This window comes from Vipera berus, assembly GCF_964194415.1.
Source record: "Vipera berus genome assembly, chromosome: 8".
Lineage (NCBI taxonomy): Eukaryota > Metazoa > Chordata > Lepidosauria > Squamata > Viperidae > Vipera > Vipera berus.
In genome coordinates, this window is record NC_138211.1 from 26,351,287 (window position 1) to 26,368,441 (window position 17,155).

Here is a 17,155-nt window from a genome sequence, read left to right on the forward strand (position 1 = left end):
GTGAAACACACATGGCTAAAGACTTTATCATTCCAAAGGCTCTTAGTGGAGTTAAGTGGACACTTGTCCCCAACTGGATGGTCCTTGTAGTCTACAAAGTGGCAAACATTACACCTGTGATCCTTGCGAGGGGTGCTCCCATCCTTATGATAAGTATACACCCTTGTGGTAAGAAATGGCCTCTCTCTTCCGTCTCCTCAGCTCACTTAGTTTTGTTGCAGGCAATATTATTTTGGGGACAGATAATCTAGTGGGGTCTGCAAGGTGGGCAGGTTTGAAGCAAGCAGAGAGCAGAATAACAAGAGTTGGAAGGGACCTTGGAGGTCTTCTAGTTCAACTGCCTGCTCAAGCAGGAGATCCTATGCCATTCCAGACAAATGGCTATCCAGTCTCTTCTTAAAAGTCTCAAGTGATGGAGCAGCCACAACTTCTGGAGGCAATCCATTTCCTCCGTACCCGTGGGGGTACGGAGCCAATTAGATGGTACCGCCCCAGACGCTTAATGGATCCTGATAGATTCCAAGCGGCGCTGGGGTCCCCACCTGCCTCCATTGCTCACAACTCGGCGGATGCCTTAGTGGAAGCCTGGGAAAGGGTAGCCACTGAGGCACTTGACCGGGTTGTACCCTTGCGGCCCCTGACCCGGTGCAGATCCCAGCGAGCTCCATGGTTCTCCGCAGAGCTCCGGGAGATGAAGCATCGGAAACGGGGCCTAGAGAGCTGCTGGAGGTCTAGCCGATCTGAATCCGACCGGTTGCGGTTAAGAACCTATATTAGGTCTTATCTCGCAGCGATGAGGGCGGCGAGGTGTAATTACTTCTCTTCCCTCATCGCGTCCGCAGATAATCGCCCGGCTGCCCTGTTTAGGGTGACTCGCTCCCTTCTTAATCAGGAGGTGAGGGAGGATCCCTTGCAGGGTCGTGCCGAGGAATTTAGTCAACATCTGTCGGATAAAATCGCTCGGATTCGGACCGGTTTGGACTCCAGCTGGGCAGAGTCTGGCGATCAGGACACGGGCGGTCTTGTCAATGTTATCTGGGAGGAGTTTGATTCTGTGACCCCTGATGAAGTGGACAGGATTATGGGGAGGCTGAGCTCCACCACATGTTTATTGGATCCGTGCCCTTCTTGGCTGGTTTATGCAGCTAGGGAGAGGACACGAGGCTGGCTCCAGGCGGTTATATCTGCTTCTTTGAGTGAAGGTTATTTCCCCACCGTCTTGAAGGAGGCAGTGGTGAGACCTCTCCTCAAGAAGCCTGCCTTGGACCCAGCTGTATTGAACAACTTTCGTCCAGTCTCCAACCTTCACTTTCTTGCGAAGGTTGTTGAGAGTGTGGTGACGCATCAGCTCCCTCTGGTCCTGGATGAAGCGGATTATTTGGACCCTTACCAATCGGGTTTCAGGCCCGGGTACAGCACGGAGACGGCATTGGTCGCTCTGGTGAATGATCTCTGGAGGGCTCGGGATAGGGGATATTCCTCTGTCCTAGTCCTATTAGACCTCTCGGCGGCTTTCGATACCATCGACCATGGTATCTTGCTGCGGCGTCTCAGGGGATTGGGAGTGGGAGGCACAGTTCTTCAGTGGTTCTCCTCCTATCTCCTGGGACGCTCGCAGTCGGTGTTGGCAGGGGGGCAGAGATCGGCCCCTAGGTCTCTCGTTTGTGGAGTTCCTCAGGGGTCGGTCCTCTCGCCTCTCCTGTTCAACATCTATATGAAACCGCTGGGTGAGATCATTCGTGGTTTTGGAGTTGGGTATCATCAATACGCCGATGATACCCAACTTTTCATTTCGACCCCAAACCACCCCAGTGATGCCCTCGCTGTGATGTCCCGTTGCCTGGAGGCCGTTCGGGTCTGGATGGGGAGGAACAGACTTCAACTCAACCCTGACAAGACTGAGTGGCTGTACATTCCGGCATCCCAGGACATTCAAAATGTTCCATCGCTTTCTATGGGGGGGTGAGCTCTTACCCCCCGTGGATAGGGCTCGCAACTTGGGAGTCCTCCTAGATTCACGACTTACTCTGGAAGATCATATAGTGGCTTTGACTAGGGGGGCTTTCGCCCAGGTTCGCCTGGTGCGCCAGTTGCGGCCCTATCTGGACCGGGATGCCCTGTGTACGGTCACTCATGCGCTCGTGACCTCTCGCCTAGACTATTGTAATGCTCTCTACATGGGGCTTCCCTTGAAGACTACTCGGAGGCTCCAACTGGTACAGAATGCGGCCGCGAGAGTTGTCTTGGGAGTTTCCCGGTACTCCCATGTTACACCTTTGCTCCGCGAGCTGCATTGGTTACCAGTTGTCTTCTGGGTGAGGTTCAAAGTCTTGGTTATGATCTTTAAGTCCTTACATGGCATGGGTCCGGGATACCTCGAGGACCACCTGCTGCCGGCGTCAACTCCCCTCCGCCCTGTGCGTGCCCACAGAGAGGGCCTCCTCAGGGTGCCTCCAGTCAGGGAATGCCGACTGGTGGCCCCCAGGGGGAGAGCCTTCTCTGTGGGCGCTCCGGCATTATGGAACCAACTGCCGGTGGAGCTCCGGATGGCATCAGACCTTCGATCCTTCCGTCGCGGGTTGAAGACCCAATTATTTGAATGATGGCCTGATGGGGGAGTATGGGTTTTTTAATTGGTTTTTATTATTCTATCATTGTTGTATTTTAATTGGGCATTGGTTTAATTTTCTTTTAATTTTTGTATAGCTATTTATATATGCCCTGTGAACCGCCCTGAGTCCCTTGGGAGAAGGGCGGTATAGAAATCAAATAAATGAAATGAAATGAAATGAAATTTCACTGATTAATTGTTCTCACTGCCAGGAAATTTCTCCTTAGTTCTAGGTCAGGGGTGTCAAACTGCCGGCCCGTGGGCCGGATGCGTCATGCCAAAACCGCGCCCACCCCATTGCAATAGAAGAAAAAGTTGTGACGTTGCGAGTTTGACACCCCTGTTCTAGGTTGATTCCATCTGTTACTTTTTGCCCTGCCTTCAGGTGCTTTGGTGAAAAGGCCAACTCACTCTTCTCTGTGAAAAGCTCTTTAGATATTGGAAGACTGCTATCTTGTCACCTCTAGCCCTTCTCTTTCTAAAGACTAGACCAGGGGTAGGCAACCTCGGCTCTTTTATGACTCATGGACTTCAACTCCCAGAATTCCTGAGTCAGCTATGCTGACTCAGGAATTCTGGGAGTTGAAGTCCATGAGTCATAAAAGAGCCGAGGTTGCCTACCCCTGGACTAGACATAACCATTTCAGCGTCCGGTCCCCTAATGATCTTTGTTGCTCCTCTCTGCGTTTTTTCTTGAGCCTATATTATAACATATACTAGTATGCTATGTATACAGTATTATGCCCACAGTATTTTGCTGATCCACTTCTTTAGTTACAAAAAAAAAAGGCAATGAGGTTTGCCTGGCACGATCTAGTAATCGCCTTGTTCGTTTCTAGGTGCTCACAAACCCTCCACTAGGTAATCTTTTCCAGGATTTTCCCCAGGTAATTGGTGTCAAGCTGATTGCTCTATAATTTCCTGGATCCATTTTTACCCCCTTTTTGTAGGTTGGAACCACATCAGCTCTGTCTGACGGTTCCTTCAGAACTCTGGGATGTAAACCATCCATCCAGGTGATTTGTAGTGGTGCAGGGTGATTACTAATAGTTGTCTTACTAATTCCTTGCTTATTTTGACATGAATACCTATTCTGTCTCCCTTACTGATGCTTTTCGTAGGTTGGGTTGTTTCCTCTTTTTGCGTAAACGTAGATGCCAAAAGGGAATTAAGCAGTTCTGCTTTCTCCCCCTTCCGATCAGCCAGTTGTCACTGTAGTTTCATGGCTTCCAAAATAGAAACCTCCTTTCCTGCAGCTGGCTTCCCACCTTCTCATTTCGTTCATCCGTACCAATCACATCATCCCGGCTTGAAGGAACAAACCAGAGGGTTTTTTTTCCTTCCTACATTTACCATTGCTCCCATTATCAAACCAATTGTTTCCTTGACTTTCTTCTTGTTCCTTCCATATTGAAAGAAGCTTTTTAAAATTATTTTTGGCATTACTTGTCAGTCTTAGCTTATTCTTGGTCTAAGAGTTGACACTGACCTGCTGGGACATAATTAGTCAGAAAAGTCTGAATGGGCGATTTCTGTGTTTGCTGCTCTGGCTGATTTTTTTACTAAATCTTTGTGGAAATGTTCAGATTATCCCTGTTCTCCTGACCTGATTTTTAAAATAAGTATATCAACTCTTACCTAGAGTTGATATACTTACCTAGAGTTACCTAGAACGACTTGTAAGACTGCAATGTACATATATTCGGTGTCTTCAAGGCAGATTGGAACCAGAAACCCTAAGAAAAGTCATTTTCTAAGTCAGGATTATTTATTAGAAAGAAGGAAGCTGGCATATTACAGCTCTCCAAAATAAGCTGAGATATAATAATAATAATAATAATAATAATAATAATAATAATAATAATAATAATAATAATAATAATAATAATAATAATAATAATAATAATTTTATTTATATACCACCCTTCTCCCGAAGGACTCAGGGCGGTGAACAGGGCAAACATATAAAAATACAAAGATACAAAAGTTAAAAAAGAATTAAACACAATGCCCAAGCTAAAACAATAAATAGATATATTAAAAACAACAGTAAAATCCCAACCCATCCCCCATCAGGCCAGGCCAGCTTGTTCGAACAAGTGAGTCTTCAGATCGCGTCGGAAGGAGCGAAGGTCGGGCGCCATCCGGAGCTCGACCGGCAACCGATTCCATAAATCCAGGGCGCCCACAGAGAAGGACCTCCCCCTGGGGGCCACCAGACGACATTCTCTGACCGGTGGCACCCTGAGGAGGCCCTCTCTGTGGGAACGCACAGGGCGGAGGGAAGTTGATGCCGGCAGCAGGTGATCCCCGAGGTACTCCGGACCCATGCCATGTAGGGCCTTGAACACCATTACCAGTACCTTGAATCTCACCCGGAAGACAACTGGGAGCCAATGCAGCTCACGGAGCAGAGGTGTAACATGGGAGTATCGGGAGACTCCCAACACAACTCTCGCGGCTGCATTCTGTACCAGTTGGAGCCTCCGAGTGGTCCTCAAGGGCAGCCCCATGTAGAGAGCGTTGCAGTAGTCTAAACGAGAGGTCACGAGCGCATGAGTGACCGTACACAGGGCATCCCGGTCTAGATAGGGCCGCAACTGGCGCACCAGGCAAACCTGGGCGAAGTTAGAAAGGGTAATAAAATAAGAGTTACCAATTCAGGGATGCAGCCAGGAATGAGAGTCTAGCCAGGTTTTCATAACAGATGTAACCATGGCTTACTGCAAAAATTGCAACTTGTTGAGTTAGATACTATCATACATCAAGGTTGGTGGGACACAGTGGTTACATGCACACAACATAAAACATAAACAAGATACCTAGCCTAACAAGCTATATTCCAGCTTAGTACTGATTTGGTTCATTTTGAATCTTGGGCTATTAATAAAATAGAAACTCTGCTATAGAAAAATACAAAAAAAACCCTCCTATAATATTTGTTATAGTAGATTTTTAAGAGGATTTTTAAGAGTAATATATACATACACACACACACACAAACACATATATAAAAGGTAAAGGTTCCCCCTCACATGCGTGCTAGTCGTTTCTGACTCTAGGGGCCGGTGCTCATCTCCGTTTCAAAGCCGAAGAGCCAGCGCTTGTCCGAGGACGTCTCCGTGGTCATGTGGCCGGCATGACTAGACGCCAGAGGCGCACGGAACGCTGTTACCTTCCCACCGTAGTGGTCCCTATTTTTCTACTTGCATTTTTTACGTGCTTTCGAACTGCTAGGTTGGCAGAAGCTGGGATGAGTAACAGGCGCTCACTCTGTTACATCTGTGGATGTCAAAGAAGTCAAGAAGAGGGCCTCAACTTCATGATCAAAGCCCCATTAGACATGGGCTAGGCTTCAGTTGTGCCATCAAGGCTACCATCTTGACCTTTTAACACCCACCCCCAATGGCCCTGGTGCTCCCCAGTACTGAATTCTCACATTCATCTTTAATAGCTCAGCAGTCAATTTATTTTCCTCCAAGAGCCTCAAATGGTGGTCTTTTCGCAAAGTTCCACCTTGCTTTTTCATCTTCTGCCTTGACAGATATTTTTGATGACCCAACTATTTTGACTCTTTCCCCCTCCATACCTTCTCTCTGTATCCTTGAAACTCCATTTGAAGTCACCCAGAATGGACCTGGTCTTGCCATGGAGAGTTGAATGTGTCCCTTCCACCTTCCACTTCAATCACAAGGATTCGAGTTGAAGTATTTCCTTCCCCAAAGCTGAATTCTCAACACATTAGATAATCTTTATTGAGTTGTATTGGTTCATAATTTTCTGGCCAGAAATCTTTTCTTTGCTTTGGATGACTTGTAAGAACTTGAGTTGAATTAGTCTTCAAGGAGACCCTTTTCCAAGAAAAGATCATTATGAAATAAAAGCTGGATCTGCTCCCTCACCTTACCTTGTGGTTTCCCAATGAAGACAAGTGGGAATTGGTCAATCAACTTGCTTATTGTGCCAAAAGTATGCAAGAAAAGAGATGGAGTCCTGAATATGTGCAGAAAGAACACAGAAAGTCCTTAGGCTGAATGTTCCTACTTCTTGAAGGAGTAAGTAGGGGAGGATATAGGGAAAACAGTCATGGTGGCACTCACAACAATACAATTGAAGCATTGCCCCTCTTATGTATGTAGTTTATTGATCACACAATAGTAGCTGTCATAGTAGCTTGATTTTTTGACTTCATGCTGCAGATACCCCAACTCCAGCTATGCTATGACTATTCTTCACTCTGGCCAAGATATAAGAAATGGGCTGTGTTATCTTGCTAAAATTATGTTCATAGAATCCTAGGGTTGAAGGCACCTTAGAGATCTTCTAGTCCAGTCCCCACACCCGGCGCAGGAATCCTGAGACCATTCTGGCCATGGGGCTCTCCAGTCTTGCAGACCTCCCATAATAGAGCACCCACCACTTCAGGTGGCCGGCTGTTCCACTGCTTAACAACGCTACACGCAGGGAATTCCTTCTTAGTTCAAGGTTGATTCTTATTCTGCTCAGCTTCCACCCATTGGTTCTTCTCTTACCCAGGGAGAAACATCTGTTCTTCTTCCCTGCGACATCCCTTTATGTATCAGAAGAAGGCTTTCATGTCCCCCTTGGCCTTTTCTTCCTTAAGATGAACAGACCAGGTTCCTTGACCGTTCTTTTAATGAGCTAAGCTGATCAAAAGTGCCTTTGCCAGAATGACTGAGCCACTTGTCTGGAATGGCATAGGGTCTCCTCCTTGAGCAGGGGGCTGGATTAGAAGACCTCCAAGGTCCCTGCCAACTTTGTTATTCTGTTAGTTTGATTTCCGTATACCCGTAAAAACTTCCATGTGGCCCTAGTATTCGTTTATCTCAGCCTTCCCCTGCTGTAGGGAAAACATATATAGCCTTGCTTTTAAATACAGTTAGTCCTCAACTTGCAACAATTTATTGAGTGACCGTTCAAAGTTACAATGACACTGGAAAAAGTGACTTATAATCGTTTTGCAGCAACCACACAGTCACATGATCAAAATTCGGACGCTTGGCAAAGGGTTCGTATTTACGACGGTTGCATTGTCCCAGGGACAAGTGATCAGCTTTTGTGTCCTTCTGACAAGCAAGGTCAATGGGGAAGCCAGATTCACTTAACAACCATATTACTAACTTAATAACTGCAGAGGTTCACTTAACAAACTGTGGCAAGAAAGGTCATAAAAAGGGGGCAAAATTCACTTAAATGTTTCACTTAGCAACAGAAATTTTGGGCTCAGAGGTGGTCTAAGTCAAAGACTACCTGTAAAAGGCTGAAATCTCATGGAGTCAAGGGATTTTTGGCTTTGGGGTGTTCAGCCAAAGGATCTCACCAGATTTAAATCTGAAAGCTTGGGACAGTTTGGGAAGCGCACCGCACAAGATCCTGGGGGCAGATTTCCAAAATGTGTTATTGGGCCTCACGATACAAACTATACATTTTAAATAGGTCCTCATGTCAGTTTGGGAAATTGCACTGAAGGACCGATGATCGAAAAACCTCTGATGCCTTTCTGGATAAGCGTGCTGGGAGTTACAGGTTTACATCAGAGGAGACCAGAGGGAAGAATCCTGCTTTAGGCTGTGCCATCCCACGAAGCAAAGGCGTCTCCAGCCGGAGACCGATGCCCTGTTTGCTGTCCTCGTGCTCTTGCCAGCTGCCCACCCTCCTCCTCTCTTGACTGACCAGCAATCTTTGTTCTGCCCAAGCAATGATGGGGGCCTTAGTGGGAGCTTGGCAGCTTAGCATTCTAGTGTTAATTCATTTACATCTCTAATTGCGTTGAGAAGGGGCCCCATTTAACCTCCTCAGGTATCACAAGAATTGGGTGGGGGGCTGGATTTAAAAGGTCTCTTCTTGCTGATTCAGAGCAGACCAGAAGCAGCTTTGGTGAGGCCCTGGGCTAGCTGCGCCTTCCAACCTGCTCCGGAGGCACTGGACTACCTAACCAAAAGGCGGGGCCAGCTCCGTTGTCAAGAAGCCAGGATTTGAACACAGCACACTTCCTTTCTCCCTTCTCTGCCAAGAGCTCTTCTTGCTGCATTCCGTTCGTTTCCTGGCTGCTGGTGATCTCTCCACATAAGCCTTCTCCTGATGGCCTTTTGAAACAAATACGCTGAAAGTGGGTGGTTGCCTAGTTACCTGCCATTGCCCACAGCCATCTTCAGGTCTGAGGGCCCTTGGCAAAATACCTGTGACTTCTCCTTCCCGCTGACTTACTTGGTGATGGTCCCACCATAGGAAACGGGGCATGGGGGGATGGGGGTGGGCCCACGGTGAATGGCACCGCATAGCAATCTGGAATTGCTCAAAGTTGTTCTCGGCTCCAGTCGCCAACAGTAGAATAGAAGGGAATAGAATAACAGAGTTGGAAGGGACCTTGTAGGTCATCTAGTCCAACCTCCCACTCAAGCAGGAGACCATACATCATTTCTGACAGTCCAGTTTCTTCTTGAAAGCCTCCAGTGGTGAAACTCCCACAACATCTGAAGGCAAACTGTTCCATCGGTTGATTGTTCTCACTGTCAAAAGATTTCTCCTTTATTTCTAGGTTGAATCTCGCCTGGATCAGTTTCTATCTGTTATCCCTTGTCTGGCCTTCAGGTGCTTTGGAAAATAGGTTGAGCCCCTTCTCCCTGTGGCAGCCCCTCAAATATTGGAACTCTGCTATCATGCCGTGCTCAACGAGTAGTCCTCAACAGCACTACATCCAGATGGAGAGAAGTAAGCAGTGGGCTGTCACAAGGCTCCATCTTAGGCCCGGTACTCTTCAATATCTTCATAAACGACATAGATGAGGGACCTGAAGGGGAACTCATCAAATTTCCAGATGACACCAAACTGGCAGGAGTAGCCAACACCCCAGAAGACAAACTCAGGATCCAAAAAGATCTTGACAAACTTGAACAATGGACCCTATCCAACAAAATGTGGAGAAAAGCGAAGCTTTACATTTAGGCAGTTAAAATCAATGATACAAGTACAGGTTGGATGAGACCTGGCTTAAAAACAGCAATTGTGAGAAGGACCTTGGAGTCCTAGTGGACGATCGCTTGACTATGAGCCAGCAGTGTGAAGAGGCAACCAAAAAAGCTAATACAATCCTGGGTTGTATAAACAGAGGCATAGAATCAAGATCACGCAAAGTATTACTACCACTTTACAAAGCCCAAGTAAGATCACACCTGGAATACTGCAGCCAATTTTGATCACCATATCACAAAAAAAGTTGTTGAGAGTTTGGAAAAAATTCAGAGAAGAGCAGCTAAACTGATCAAAAGCCTGGAGACTAAAACATACGAAGAAAGGCTGCAGGACTTGGGTTTGGCCAGTCTAAGGAAAAGAAGAAATGGGGGAGACATGATAGCAGTGCTCCACTATCTGAGGGGCTGCCACAAAGAAGAGGGGGCCAGTTTGTTCACCAAAGCACCAGAGTTAAGGATGAGAAAATAATGGTTGGAAACTGATCATAGAGAGAAGCAAGCTGGAATTAAGGAGAAACTTCCTGACAGTGAGGACAATTAACCAGTGGAACAGTTTACCTCCAGAAACCGTGGGCGCTCCATCACTGGAGATTTTTAAGAAGCTAGACATTCACCTGTCTGAGATAGTATAGGTTCTCCTGCCTGAGCAGGGGGCTGAGCTAGAAGACCTCCAAGGTCCCTTCCAGCTCTATTCTATTCTATTCTATTCTGTTCTGTTCTGTTTTGTTCCGTTCCATTCCATTCCATTCCATTCCATTCCATTCCATTCCATTCCATTCCATTCCATTCCATTCCATTCCATTCCATTCCATTCTATTCTATTCTATTCTATTCTATTCTATTCTATTCTATTCTATTCTATTCTATTCTATTCTATTCTATTCTATTCATTATTTTCTTCACTAGACTATCCATGCCCAGTTCCTGTTACCATTCTTCATATGTTTTAGCCTCCAGTCCTCTAATCATCTTTGTTGTAGAGGACCAGTGGTCAGACCTTAAGGACTTCTGACATCTTCTCAGATGACCATGTACTAAAACCATGCCTGGTGGGTACTAATAAAAAGTTGATATGATACCTTAGGTGACTTCTGGAAGTTAATGGGCATAAGCTCACGATCTCTAATTAATACAAACTTTTTATTTACCGTATGTATACTAGAGAGGAACATCATCATACATAATTAATCTAAGGCAGTGTTTTCCACTTCTGCAGTTTGAAGATGTATAGACTTCAACTCCCAGAATTTCCCCAGCCAGCAATTTTAGGAGTCGAAGTCTACACATCTTGAGGTCGAGAAACACGGAGCTAAGCTATCCAAAAGTCTTGTCAAGAACCAGAGCGATGTAAAATCAAGGTTTTCATGCCCCCATCAGTCTTGTCACGTGGGTCCCCTTTATACCTGTTAATGATTAGCCAGAATATTGAAGAACCCTGATAGACCCTGGTTTTCAAACAAGACGTCCATCACAGCTTGGGAAGGTAACAACCTGAAGTTCAGAGAAACCATTTAATAGCAGTTGGCAGTTCTGAATGCAGGAATTCAGAAGGTGGAGGGAGCTAAAACTTTTTCCTCTGGCATTAATGGAACAGACGTGTCCTCTGAAGCCGTTTAATTGAATCGATGTTGCTCTCTGCGGTGAGTGAGCAGAACATGCAGCTTTTTGATTCATTGCAAATGGCTGTGCTAGCTGCCGCAGGAGTGCTCCCTTTTCGGCTGTCTTTATTAATGCGCAAATACAATCAGTTTTGCTAGGGCACAGGGAGCTTCTGCCAGATAAAGCCAAACTTAGCAGTGCTGCTGCACAACTTCTCACTTCTCAGAGAAGTGGAAAGTATATTGATCGTCCAGCTTGCTTGCCCTAACAGCTTCTCCCTCTCTCTCTCAAAAAAAGAGTAAACAGATATTGGTGAAGCACCTTTTTCTTCAGCAGGACGCTTAGCAGTCTTTCTTCTCAGTTCCAGACTGGTGCAGTCATTACTATTGGGAGATGCACACTTAAAACAGTTATCCTGTTGGGGTGAATTCTTGCTCATGGGACCAATACTAGAGCTGGTGGTCCTGGGTTGGACTACTAGTCTCGGTTTTCAAAAAATACTGTGTTGTTTTCTCTGGGGTGATGAGAGCTAATCTGATGCCAGGACAGAATTTTTTGGACCCAGCAGGGGTAGAAACTAACTGTGGGAAGTCAGCCCCCCAGAGAAGGAAATATTAAAAGGGCAGAAAAATATATTTCCTCAAAGGATCTTAAAGAGGCAGAAAAGCAGGCCCAGTTTTCTTAATAGCCCCAAGTCTTCCTCCCCCAAGCAGAAACCAGCTCTGTAGAAATGCAGATGTGATAATCCATTCAGGAAGGTTGGAGGCCTCCAGCTAGAAGCTTAGGAAGACAAAGACACCTAAAATCTACATAACCCACCCAAACTCTTAGGACATAATAGGATTAGCCCACGGATGCCAAAGGGCACACTCAGACTCAGGTCAAACTTCACGCCACAGGAACAACTCCAAACCAAAGGCTCCAGAGGGTATAAAAACCCACTCCCTACGTGTGCTCTTCCTCTTTTCTGCCAGAGCCATCTTCCTGTCTGGCTCTCCTCTTTAATAAACTGCAAGCTTCTTTTTAAAGCAGTCGCCATGTTGTTTATTCCCGGCTTGGACTGAACCATGATGAAGACTTTTCCTTCAACATAACAGATTACACTCCTTGAGATGAGTGGCAATATGTCAGCCATGCAAGGTAGTCCAGACATGAAACTCACCCAGAAGTACTAGCTTTATTGCAAGGTTACTGTTACTTAATCTTGCAGGTCTGAAAGTACATTTCTCTCCCCTCCTCCACCTTTGCAGTCCAAGAGGATCCCTTCTGAGATGTTTGCCACATCCCCATTCCCTCTGTGGGCTCAGCTTCCGCTTATCTAATCCCTGCCTCAATTATGTGGCTCTTCTTCCTGTCTCCAAAGGTCATTCCCACATACCATTAGTAGCAGACCCTTTTGGTTTTAGTTGGCACCTGAACAGCATCCAAGCAATGCTAGGTTGTTGGGATTATATTTCCCATATGCAGTAACTGTATACCAGAGATGCTGTGGCTAAATAAATAGATAACTATATTTCCTGTTATGAGCATTAAGTTGTCCTTAAGTCCTTTCTTTTATCCACAGTATTCTCTTTGGGTTTTGCAAATAGATGCAAAATTTCCTGTGGTAAGTAATGGTGGGTGTTCTTTGGAAGTAGCCAAATGTCTCTAGTATGTAACTAGCATCTGTTCTCCACAAACCATTTGGTAAGTGTTTTTTTAATTATTAATCCCGTCCCTTTTACATAACCCTTGATCGAGACTCCTCAGATCAAAAGCCAGGCAGTAAATGTTAAGATGGAATCTAAGGTTGAAGAAACTCAGATTGAAACCCCAATTCAGCCTGTGCCGTCACTCTAGTCTCTCTGTTTCCTCCCAGCCTCCTCACAGAGGGTGGGCGAGCCCTGTGGGGACCGGGGGAGGGGGTCTGCAAGGAGTAAGGATAGTGGCCATAACTGTGCAATCAACCCCCCCCCCCCGTCCCTTGTGAAAGTGTAGCATGTTCTCAATAGAAGCAAGACTAGAACTGTAGGGTTATGGCCACCATCCTGACTGTTTTGACTCCCCCTGTTTTGCAGGGGGGGCCCTATTTGTGAGGGTCAAGCATCAGCAGCAATCCAGCCCCAAATTCTTGGCCAACATCTGACCTTGTAGAAAGGTGAATGGTTGTTAGATGTGGCAGCTCCAGCTTTTGATCTTCATTAGCAGCCGGTTCACTGTGAGCGAGTTCAGGAAGAGGTCAGAGTCATCAATGAGGGGGGGGGGGCAGGCTGGGATTTCCCACTCTCAGCAAGGCAGGCTGGATGTTCCTGGGTGCCAAGAGAACCTGGATCAGTCAGCTGTGAGGCCCAAGGACAGAGGATTCTTCCCCTTTGTGCCTCTGGATGGCTTTTGTTGCTCTTGGGAACAACAGTCACAGTTGCTGTGCAGATGCCTTGAAGGCTGCGACAACAGTTGCCATGGACCACTTCCCAAAAGGAAAAAGCAAAAAGGAAGGGCAGGAACATTAACATTTAACATTAACGTTACTCAACATTAGCCACAGGACGGACCAAAAGGAGAAGTAAGAGCTCCTAGAATTAAGGAGAACTTTCTTGACAGTGAGGGCTATTAACTGGTGGAACAGCTTCCCTCCAGATGTTGTGGCTGCTCTGTCACTGGAGGTTTTCAAGGTGAGCCTGGACAGCCACCTATGTGGAATGGCATAGGGTCTCCGTCTTGAGCGGGGGGGGGAAAGGGGGGAACCTTCAAGGTCCCTTCCAGCTCTGTTATTCCGTTTAAGAGAAGTGAAATGGTTATGCCTGTTCTGATGCTGTCATAAAATCATTAGCTACCGTCCCTGAATTCTCCTGTTATGAGATCCAGAGGTTCAGCAGGAAATCTCTAACTTGTAGGGATGTTTTCCCTATTCCTGTCAAAAGAGTAGCAAAGAAAAGCAAGCAAGTAAGCCTGAGGATAGGTTTAACGCACCTGATATCTCTCAAAAGTTCTGTTCCTACCCACTCATGGGTTCTTACAGTTCTGCCTGTTGCAACCTTCGATTGCTAGGAGAGCTTTCAGGTGCAAAATGCATGCAGAGCAGCCTGGCTTTCCAAGGCAAAAAGCTTGTCCACCCTTGGACTATGGCTTAAACCAGGGGTCCCCAATCCCCAGGCCCAGGCGTACTTCAAACCTGGGCTGCATGAGCAGTGGGCTGGTGTGCACGAGCATGTGCAGCTTGACTCATCTGAGTGTCATGCATGAGCACAGCTTAACTCGTTTCAGCAGCAGGCCAGCATGCATGCACGCATGCACACATGCACACCTGGCATGTGCAAGCTGGCTGCCATGATCTGCTTTCAACTTGATTTATCAGGATACTCAGAACAGTGGCTCTGGGAGGCTTAACCATCTAAACCAGGGGTAGGCAACCTTGGCTCTTTTATGACTCATGGACTTCAACTCCCAGAATTCCTGAGTCAGCTATCCTGAGGGGAAAGGGAGAAGTTTCCAAGCTGAGCCATGCTGGCTCAGGAATTCTGGGAGTTGAAGTGCACGAGTCATGAAGGGGCCATAGTTCCCCCATGCTGGCTCAGGAATTCTGGGAGTTGAAGTGCACGAGTCATGAAGGGGCCATAGTTCCCCCATGCTGGCTCATGAATTCTGGGAGTTGAAGTCCACAAGTCATAAAAGAGCCGAGGTTGCCTACCCCTGATCTAAACCATGACTCCCAAGGTTTAAATAATACTGTAACAAGTCACAGAAGCAACCTGAACTACATATGTCAGAGGCCACGGACAGGTTTTCAGGACCTAACTGGGTCAGGACCATCCAGATCTCTCTGCTGAATGAAGAAGCTACAGCATATCTGCCTTCAGTCTGCTGTTGTCATGGTTAGACATACATTACTCTGTTTTCTCTACAAACTTCACTTTCAGCCTGCCGACTAACTACAAAGTCAGGATCTCTGGAGCTTGCAGAATACTGAATAACAGAGTTGGAAGGGACCTTGGAGGTCTTCTAGTCCAACCCACTGCCCATGGTAGGAGATCATATACCATTTCAGACAATTGGCTATCCAGTCTCTTTTTGAAAACCTCCAGTGATGGAGCACCCACAACATCTGGAGGGAAGACGTTCCACGGATTAATTGTTCTCCCTGTCAGGAAATTTCTCCTTAATTGCAGGTCGGACCTCTCCTTGATAAGTTAAGACAGAAGCTCCCTTTTTGTTCCTACCAACCAACACAGGGCAGAGAAGACAAGTTTGGTTAGGTCTTGGGAAGCCCCCAGATCAGAAAGGGCGGCTGATGTGGGATGGACCTTGATGCGGAAGATGTCATGAATAAACAAGAGAGACAACAGATTCGTTCGGCTCAAGGTTCAATTGGTGCAACTTCAATAGTAGTTCTTTTGTGCCGTGTTTTCTTTAGATTAGTTGAAATGTTCTTGTTCCGCAGATTGTTTATTACAGATTTTGCAAACATTTGAAAATCCCAAAAATTTCAAGCAGCAGAGCAACACAATTGTTGTATAAATCTGATTAGTAAATAAATAATATATGAAATAAATACAAATGAATTGATATCACAAGCGAATGAATTTGAAGCTGAATTTTCAGATACCTTCATAAATCGCAGAATTGAAAAAAAGGTAGCAGAGGTGGTCCTCGACTTATTACCACAATTGACCCCCAAAATTTATGGACATTTCTTAAGTGAGTTTTGCCCCTTTTACAATTTCTTCTCATGGTTCCGACAGATGAAACCCATCAAAAGAACTTCAAGGCAAAAATTCTTCCTTAAAGAACATTTTATTCAGGAAACAAAGTATCGGCACTACATAGTTGAATCCAAAAACTAAATTCCCTTCCCCCAGATACAAAGTAGCAAATTGCAATTCCCACCCCCAATAAGCTGTCATAAATCGCATTCTCCAATTAGCCTAAAACACAGACTTTGTCCCTAGCTCCTCAGCCCGCCAAAACGTTATCAGCTCGTCCTTGGGTTCCCACAAAGCCGTGTTATTATTATGGCTAGCTGAGCTCAAGCATTTACGCCCAACCCCCCCGCCCCCACTTCCTACATCTGACTTCTAAACACCAGAAAAGCATGTTAAAAGCAAAGAGAAAACAGCTGCAATTTCCATCCGTTGTCAGAGCGGGATCATCCAATGTTTGCAGCGTTGACACTTTTCTTGCCACAGTTATTAAGTGAATCACTGAACTTGTTAAGCTGGTAATATGGTTGTTAAGTGGCTTTCGCTTCCCCTTTGACTTTGTTTGTTAGAAGGTCAAAAAAGGGGATCACATGACCCCAGGACACTTCAACCATCATAAATATAACTTCAAATGGGGGGGATTGAATGTGCTGAGAGCTGAGCCACACAATCAGCAGCCTATGAAAAGGTATCATTTGGGGGATGGAACTGAAAGTTTGAATGTACCCCTAAACCAGGGGTAGGCAACCTTGGCTCTTTTATGACTCGTGGACTTCAACTTCCCAGGAATTCTGGCAGTTAAAGTCCACGAGTCATAAAAGAGCCAAGGTTGCTACCCCTGCCCTAAACAAAACACAATACCCAGGACTAACATGTTGCCCAAAGGCTGCCTAAGATATATTCAAGCCATTCATCTCCTTGGGTTACTCTGACATCAAAAATGGTCCCAGACAAAGTCAGATTATTATATTTTTTTAAAAAATATTTTTATTACTTTTCAATAGAACAAAAGTATGGAAAAATCAAAGAAATATGAAAGAAATAAGAAGAAAATGAAAAAAAATGAAAAAAGTGAAAAAAGTAAGAAAACATAGAATTTGGATTTTCCCCCCTTTAACTTTTTTTTAATCCCAAAGGTCAGGAATCTAAATTGCAAAGCACAGAAGGCATTATATTGTCAGAACCAGCCGTACGACTTTAGTACAAGCCATTGTTTGGTAGCAGGACAAATAAGATCAGGCGCCTTTTCCCTTTGTTGCTTACCAGGACGGGACATT